The following is a 9,649-nucleotide window of genomic DNA, read 5'->3' as shown; positions in this document are numbered from 1 at the left end:
AGATCCGGTTATCACCAGATAAAGATCAAGAAGGAAGACGTTCCGAAAACTGCCTTTGTCTCAAGGTATGGACATCATGAATACCTTGTAGTGCCTTTTGGATTAACCAATGCCCCAGCAATTTTCATGAATCTCATGAATAAGATTTTCATGCCATATCTAGACAAGTTTGTCATTGTATTCATTGACGATATATTGATCTATTCCAAAGACAAAGCCGAACATGCTGAACATCTGAGGTTAGTGTTGCAAACACTAAGGGAACATCAACTCTATGCCAAGTTTAGCAAGTGTGAATTTTGGCTAGATCAAGTGGAATTTCTTGGTCATGTCATTAGTAAAGATGGAATCACTGTTAACCCGAGCAAGGTAGCAGCAGTTCTAGAATGGGAAGCACCCAAGACTGTCAAGGAAATCCGAGGATTCCTAGGAATGGCAGGATATTATCGGAGATTCATTGAAGGATTCTCCAAGATTGCAGGACCCATGACGAAGCTGTTAAGAAAGAACACACCATTCGTGTGGTCAGAGGAGTGTGAGAAGAGCTTTCAAACTCTGAAAGAGAAACTCACCACAGCACCGGTGTTAGCAGTTCCTGAAGTTGGCAAGGATTACACCGTGTACTGTGACGCATCCAAGCATGGATTGGGTTGCGTACTCATGCAAGATCGGAAAGTGATATCTTATGGATCGAGGCAACTCAGACCTCATGAAGTAAACTGTCCAACACATGACTTGGAATTAGCAGCAGTTGTGTTTGCACTCAAAACTTGGAGAGATTTTCTCTATGGAGCCAAGTGTGAGCTCTATACAGATCATAAGAGTCTCAAATACTTCTTTACTCAGAAGGAACTCAACATGAGGCAGAAAAGATGGCTAGAATTAATAAAGGATTATGATTTGACCATCAATTACACTCCAGGAAAGGCCAATGTTGTAGCAGATGCCTTAAGTAGGAAGAGCACTGGCGGAGTAGAACAAGAGTTATCACCGGAGTTGAGGAAGGAAATAAGTCAAGCCCAAATACAACTTTGGGAGAAGGAAGCTCATGAAGGACTATCGGCTTTGCAAGTAGCCGATGAGTTAAATGTTAACCTGAAGAATGAAATAATGATGGGTCAGCTGGACGATCCATTCATCGTGGAGGAGATGAGAAGAATAGATGAGGGAAGACCATCAGAATTTCACCGCGGAGAATCAGGATCATTATGGTTCCAGAAGAGAATTTGTGTTCCGGATATTGCTGAAATCAAGGAAGTAATACTCCGGGAAGCCCATCAAACACCATACTCCATACATCCGGGAAGTACAAAGATGTACATGGATCTAAAGGAGCTATTTTGGTGGAATAACATGAAGAGAGAAATAGCACAATACGTGGCGGAATGCCATACCTGCCAAAGAGTGAAGGCTGAACATCAGAGTCCGGCAGGGAAATTAAAACCTTTACCCATTCCAGAATGGAAATGGGAGGAGATAGGGATGGATTTCATCACCGGACTACCCATGACCAATAAAAAGAAGGACATGATATGGGTAATCGTGGACCGGTTGACGAAAAGTGCACACTTCTTAGCGGTAAATCAACAGGATAAAGGAGAGAAACTCATCGATCTTTACATCAAAGAGATCGTGAGTAAACATGGAGTGCCCAAGAAGATCGTGTCGGATCGAGGATCCGTGTTCACGTCAGCATTTTGGAAGCAACTACACGAAGCTTTAGGATCCAAGTTGGACTATAGTACCGCCTATCATCCTCAGACAGGTGGACAAACCGAGAGAACTAACCAGATCTTAGAGGATATGCTTAGGGCTTGTGCCCTAGACTTCGGAGGATCATGGGAGGAGCACTTACCACTAGCAGAGTTTTCATACAATAACAGCTATCAAAGCAGCATCAAGATGGCACCGTTTGAAGCTCTGTATGGAAGAAAGTGTAGATCACCGATATGTTGGTATGAAGCCGGAGCAAGCAAAGAGTTCAATCCTGATTATGTCAAGGAAAAGCAACAAATAATTGACATTATAAGAGATAGGTTGAAGATAGCCCAAAGTCGGCAAAAGAGTTACGCCGATCAGAAAAGAAGAACATGGGAACCACGAGTTGGAGACATGGTATACCTTAAGGTGAGCCCGATGAAAGGACTGCAGAGATTTGGAGTAAAAGGAAAGTTAAGCCCTAGGTACATCGGACCTTTCAAAATTCTGAGTCAAAACCGAGGGTTAGCCTTTGAATTGGAACTACCGGGAAGGTTATCTCAGGTTCACAACGTATTTCATGTGTCGCAACTCAGAAAGTGTTTAAAGACCCCAGATGAACCAGTATCACATGAAGAGCTCGAGTTACAACCAGATTTGACATACATCGAGAAGCTAGCGAAGATTCTCGAGGAAAACTGGAAACAACTCAGGAATCGAGCTATAAAGTACTGCAAGATACAATGGAAGCATCATCCCGAGAGGGAAGCCACCTGGGAAAAGGAAGAAGACCTGAGGAAAACATACCCCGAACTCTTTAGGTATTACAACCACAACTTCGGGATGAAGTTTTCTTTAAGGGGGAAAGGCTGTAATGTCCCAGGTTTAGAGGCGATCGAGGGGTAGATTTTAGAAAGGGATGTGCATTGCATTGTAATTTACGGGGAAATTTCGCGCTTTTAAAACAAAACTGCATCGAAGGGGGACAGGTTTCTCTCTCGACACCTTACAGGGTTAGGGTTTCGAGAGTGCGATGAACTTGTTCCTACTTGTCTAAATTAGGGTTTTGAGAAGAGAGAAGTGAAATTGCATTGGAATCTTAAGTTGCATGATTGAATTACAAGTTAAGTTGTTTGAATGAATTCAAACCAAAATTGAATTTGAATTTCAAATTCAAACATCAAATGGTTATCACATAATTCAAATTTGAGATAATTTAACAAACAATTATCATTAAGAAAGAATGTAAGAAATACAACAATTACATAAAGCTCATTAAGGAAAACTTGAGCTTTATTGATAATCACACACATAATACAATGTCATTACAATATCCAGAATAGATAAATAAATTTACAACACATTACAAGAATTGAAGAAGTAGAAAAAGAAAAAGGAAAATTACAAGGAATTTAAATGACCTAAACTACATTGTGATCTTCATGAATTCTTTGATCAAGATGATCTTGAGTTCATCTTGAGCATCTTCTTGATCCCTGCACACACACACAACAAACAGAACATTAAGCCAAGTGGCAAAGCCACTTGGCAGGTTAGCAAACAATTGAAATGAAGAGGATATTATCAAGTCTCTGCCGAGCTGATCCATCTCACAGGCAGAACCAAGTCCAAGTGCACAGCATCAGCACACACACACAGCTAGGCTGCTCACACAGCAGTGTGCATGCAGCACACCACACACACACAGCTGGTGAGTCACCACAGGCTGCTAGGCCCTGCTGTCAACCAGAGATGGAGGTGGAGATCATATAAAGTCTCCACAGTAAACCCTAGCCATGCCATCGACAGAATTGCTTTGGTAAGCCACCAAGAACAGCCAAGAACATAAGAACAGGAAGAACAGCTTCACTGTTCAACCTGTGTAATCACACCACTGAATTAAAGCAAGCTTCACAAGCTCACCAGGAGGAGCAGGGCAAGCAAATCAACCAAAGGATCAACACAGAAGCAAACCCTCTACATCAACCAAAAATCTAGGAGCTGGAGTGAGGTATACCAAGCATCATGAACAAACCAGATGGTTTTGTTCATATATAAGCATATGCACCAATCACACACAAGCAAAGGGGTGTGATACCCAATTTGTGTCATCATCTGGCTACTAAGCCATATGGTGCAAGCAAAGGTAGTAAGGCCACTAATAAATCATCTAATGGGAACAACAACTATGAAAATCAATGCATAACTGAAGAAATCCAGCCAGAGATGAAAACACAGCTAGCCTAGCTACACACTTAGCACCTACAGCTAGTCAGGCCATCAGACATAGACAAGTCATTGTCTATTTGGATTTCAACATCAAGAGCTACTGGCAATCCAATAAATGGAGCACCCAGAAAGCATCTAGTAAGCCACAACAAGCCAACAAGAGGGGAGCTACCCTAGGGCAGCATATGATTACTGCCAGGGTCACCTCAAACCCTAAAACAGCCAAACTACCAAGCCAAGCACTTGTATCATTACCCAAATTGGGTTCAAAGTGGAGCTAGGGTTCCCAACTAATGTTGGTATCCCTCTAGCTCAATCAAGCTAATTATAAGAGTCATCATTGCAAGCAGTTCCTCTCATTTATCCAATAAATAAGAACAAGCTATACAGATAAATGAAATTCCCAAATCACCAGTAACTAGAACACATACACATGATCCAATTGATCACTGCAAGCAACAGCAATTCCTTGAGCCAACCACAGCACACACCAGCACAAGGCATGGTGATGCACAGTCACCAGAATAAGCCAGACAGGCACAGGCAGTAAGTAAAGCAAGCAATAAACAAGCAGCTGATGATCACTGGATCACCAAAGCTTGCTGAAGCATGCTAGAACCAATTCTAGCATCACATTGACCATATAAAATCAACAGACACATTACTTAATGAATTGCTTCACAGTTAATCAATTAATAACCTTATGATTGTATACAGAAGCATATCAAAGGTTTGATGAACCACTGGATCATGATAAACAAGTAAACCACTTAGTGCTCATCACTGAATCATACCAGTAAGCCAACAGCAATGCTCAGATGAGCATGCTCATGAATTTGAGCACAAGAACTAGCCACAGAAGCTCAGGCACTTGCAAAATTGCAAGAATTACATATTGCAATTAAGCCATGGAAGCCTATATGAATACACTGGAGTGTCAGGCAAGCATAGAAACAAGACAGAGGCACAGGGAAGAATTCTAGCAAGAAATGCAAGCTTTTACAAGCTCAAGCATGAATTCACAAGCTAGGGCCATGATAGCAGCATAGCAGCAGCATAAGCATCGCCATTAGGCGGAATAGAGCAGCACAGTAGCTAGGGTTCATGGCAGTAGCACAGGCAACACCGCAGCAGCAAGCAACATCACAGCAGCTAAGCACGGCCAGCACCTCCACGAGGAGGGAGGCCATGGCCAGGGCTACTGGAGGAGGAGGAAGAACAGGCACAGGAGGAAGAGAAAGGTGGAGCACTTACTTGGAGTCGAGCAGAACTGTGGCGCCATGGCGGCCACGGCGGCACGCGCCGGGGCACGGCGGCGCCAGGCCAAGCCAGGCCATGGCAGTGCCTGAAGGAGATATGCCCTAGAGGCAATAATAAAGTGGTTATTATTAATATCTTTATGTTTATGATAAATGTTTATATATCATGCTATAATTGTATTAACCGAAACATTAGTACATGTGTGATATGTAGACAAACAAGAAGTCCCTAGTATGCCTCTTAAACTAGCTTGTTGATTAATAGATGATTAGTTTCATAATCATGAACATTGGATGTTATTAATAACAAGGTTATGTCATTGAGTGAATGATGTAATGGACACACCCAATTAAGTGTAGCATAAGATCTCGTCATTAAGTTTTTTGCTATAAGCTTTCGATACATAGTTACCTAGTCCTTATGACCATGAGATCATATAAATCACTTATACCGGAAAGGTACTTTGATTACACCAAACACCACTGCGTAAATGGGTGGCTATAAAGGTGGGATTAAGTATCCGGAAAGTATGAGTTGAGGCATATGGATCAACAGTGGGATTTGTCCATCCCGATGACGGATAGATATACTCTGGGCCCTCTCGGTGGAATGTCGTCTAATGTCTTGCAAGCATATGAATGAGTTCATAAGAGACCACATACCACGGTACGAGTAAAGAGTACTTGTCAGGAGACGAGGTTGAACAAGGTATAGAGTGATACCGAAGATCAAACCTCGGACAAGTAAAATATCGCGAGACAAAGGGAATTGGTAATGTATGTGAATGGTTCATTCGATCACTAAAGTCATCGTTGAATATGTGGGAGCCATTATGGATCTCCAGATCCCGCTATTGGTTATTGGTCGGAGAGAGTACTCAACCATGTCCGCATAGTTCTCGAACCGTAGGGTGACACACTTAAAGTTGGATGTTGAAATGGTAGCACTTGAATTATGGAATGGAGTTCGAATATTTGTTCGGAGTCCCGGATGAGATCCCGGACATCACGAGGAGTTCCGGAATGGTCCGGAGAATAAGATTCATATATAGGATGTCATTTTATGTGAAATAAAATGTCGCGGAAGGTTCTATGGAAGGTTCTAGAAGGTTCTAGAAAAGTCCGGAAGAAACCACCAAGGAAGGTGGAGTCCACATGGGACTCCACCTCCATGGCCGGCCAGCCCTAGATGGGGTGGAGTCCCAAGTGGACTCCACCATAGGGGGCCGGCCACCCCCACATGGGAGGTGGGAATCCCACCTTTGGGTGGGAGTCCTAGTTGGGCTAGGTTTCCCCTCCTATGGAAGGTTTTGGTTTCGGGTCTTATTCGAAGACTTGGACACCAACACTTGGGATCCACCTATATAATGAGGGGCCAAGGGAGGGGGCCGGCCACCCCAAGACCATAGCTTGGCCGCCCCCCTTGAGTGGCCGGCCACCCCCTCCCAAACCCTAGCTTTGCTCCTCCACTTCATATTTCCCGCGTAGCTTAGCGAAGCTCCGCCGGACTTCTACACCGCCACCGACACCACGCCGTCGTGCTGTCGGATTCAAGAGGAACTACTACTTCCGCTGCCCGCTGGAACGGGGAGGTGGACGTCGTCTTCATCAACAACCGAACGTGTGACCGAGTACGGAGGTGCTGCCCGTTCGTGGCGCCGGAACCGATCGTGATCAAGATCTTCTACGCGCTTTTGCAAGCGGCAAGTGATCGTCTACCGCAGCAACAAGAGCCTCATCTTGTAGGCTTTGGAATCTCTTCAAGGGTGAGACTCGATACCCCCTCGTTGCTACCGTCTTCTAGATTGCATCTTGGCTTGGATTGCGTGTTCGCGGTAGGAAAATTTTTGTTTTCTATGCAACGTTATCCTACAGTGGTATCAGAGCCGTGTCTATGCATAGATGGTTGCACGAGTAGAACACAATGGTTTGTGGGTGTTGATGCTCTTGTTATCTTTAGTTTGAGTACTTTGCATCTTTATGGCATAGTGGGATGAAGCGGCTCGGACTAACTTTACATGACCGCGTTCATGAGACTTGTTCCTCGTTCGACATGCAACTTGTATTGCATAAGAGGCTTTGCGGGTGTCTGTCTCTCCTACTATAGTAAAGATTCAATTTACTCTTCTATTGAAAACATTAGTATCAATGTTGTGGTTCATGTTCGTAGGTAGATTAGATCTCTCTCAAAAACCCTAAACCACGTAAAATATGCAAACCAAATTAGAGACGTCTAACTTGTTTTTGCAGGGTTTGGTGATGTGATATGGCCATGATATGATGATGAATATGTATGAGATGATCATTATTGTATTGTGGCAACCGGCAGGAGCCTTATGGTTGTCTTTAATTTTCATGTTGAGTAGTATTTCAAAGTAGTTGTAATAGTTGCTACATGAGGTGAACAACCATGAAGACGGCGCCATGAACCTTGACGCTACGCCGACAATGATGGAGATCATGCCCGTTGATGATGGAGATCATGTCCGTGCTTTGGAGATGAAGATCAAAGGCGCAAAGACAAAAGGGCCATATCATATCACATATGAACTGCATGTGATGTTAATCCTTTATGCATCTTATTTTGCTTAGATCGCGACGGTAGCATTATAAGATGATCCCTCACATTAATATCAAGATAATAAAGTGTTCTTCCCTCGTATGCACCGTTGCATTGTTCGACGTTTTGAAGCATCTCGTGATGATCGGGTGTGATAAACTTGACATACAACGGGTGTAAGCCATGTTGCACACGCAGAATACTTGGGTTTGCTTGACGAGCCTAGCATGTATAGACATGGCCTCGGGACAACGGAAACCGAAAGGTTGAACACGAGTCATATGGATGATATGATCAACATGTTGATGTTCACCATTGAAGCTACATCATCTCACGTGATGATCGGTTTTGGTGTAGTGGATTCGGATCGTGTACCACTTAACAACTATGAGGGATGTTGTATTAAGTGGGAGTTCATTAGTAATTAGATTAAAACATGAACTAATTATCATAAACATAGTCTGAGTAGTATTTTGAATTAATTTTGTAGTATTGGCATCCGTTTACTACTATGCGCTAGTCTTGTTATTGAGATAGAAATCTCAAGTTAAAATCGACAAGAAACTTTACGGATTGGTACCGTATTGTTAAAGAATCAAGAATTGATTAAGTCCTATTGCAAACTTTTAGTAAACCTCACATTGTTGATTCAAAGAGCTATGGTTTCAATTAGTACCTAAAGTTATCTTGTCTCCATGAAACTTGAAAGTTCAAATATGTTTGAAAAATAAGGAGCTGAAAATTTAGTTTTCGAAATAATCAAGGTATGAGATATATGTGATATCTAAGACCTTATTGCAAGATGATAGAATATAATTTGGTGAGACTACATAAACTCATAAGTTTTATGGGAATGTATGAAGGTTGAAGACGCAAGACGTCACAATCCTCCAGCTATTGGGGCACTAATGATATTCGCATATCCATGAAGTTATCATCCTTAGTATGCACCGCTGCTAAGACTCGTTTTGAAGCATCTCGTGATGATCGGGTGTTATAGATTCTACGTGTGCTTACAATGGGTGTAAGCCTGATTTGCACATGCGAATACTAAGGTTAAACTTTATGAGCCTAGCATGTACAGACATGGTCTCAAAAAGTTGTCATGAATTGATGGATAAAATTATGAGTGAAATTGTTCATCATAGTTACTAATATGTGAAATCTAGAACACTTGTCATATGATGATCAACTTCAAAGTAAGAACCTCAAGGTTATTGGTATTTGACCAACAAACCTAGAAGTTATTGATGTTGAAATGTTTTTCTGAATAATGAGGAAAGCTAAAAGAGAAAGCGCAAAAGATATTTTGGCAACGAAAAGAAAAGACTAGAAAGTCTAGCTCAGGTGTATATAAATGATATACATGTTATGGTTGTATTCCTAGTTAAGTCACACAATGAAATTCTTGGGTATTAATACCATATTGGTTGGTATGAAGTGTCATACAAAACAACGCAATTCAAGAATACAATGGCCTAAGTGACTGACAAGGAATATGATAAGAATGTTCGCCTGGAACAAAAATAAAGTGTTATTATGTTCGTCGTTGGCATTCTATCTAGCCCTTAGGATTTATAATAAAGAGCTTAATAAATTGTTATTTTGCTCTGGTCAAATGAAAACAATGAGTTGTTCAAATTATGACATTACTCCATGTATGATGGATAAGTTATTATAAATCTTAAATGGTGAAACACACATACATAACAAGGACGCTAAAAATGCCATAAGGCAAATGATTTGAATTCCACTTATTTGTGGAACCGCAATTTAGGTCATGTTAGAAAGGATCGCATGAAGGAACTCCATGAAAATGGATTTTTGGAGTCATTCGATTTGTTGAATCGTTTGGCACTTGCAAAATCTTTTCTAAAAGGTAATGACTGAAATACCGTTCATA

The sequence above is a fragment of the Lolium perenne genome, chromosome 5 (genome assembly GCF_019359855.2).
Source record: "Lolium perenne isolate Kyuss_39 chromosome 5, Kyuss_2.0, whole genome shotgun sequence".
In the NCBI taxonomy this organism is placed as follows: domain Eukaryota; kingdom Viridiplantae; phylum Streptophyta; class Magnoliopsida; order Poales; family Poaceae; genus Lolium; species Lolium perenne.
This window is presented reverse-complemented; position numbering follows the sequence as displayed.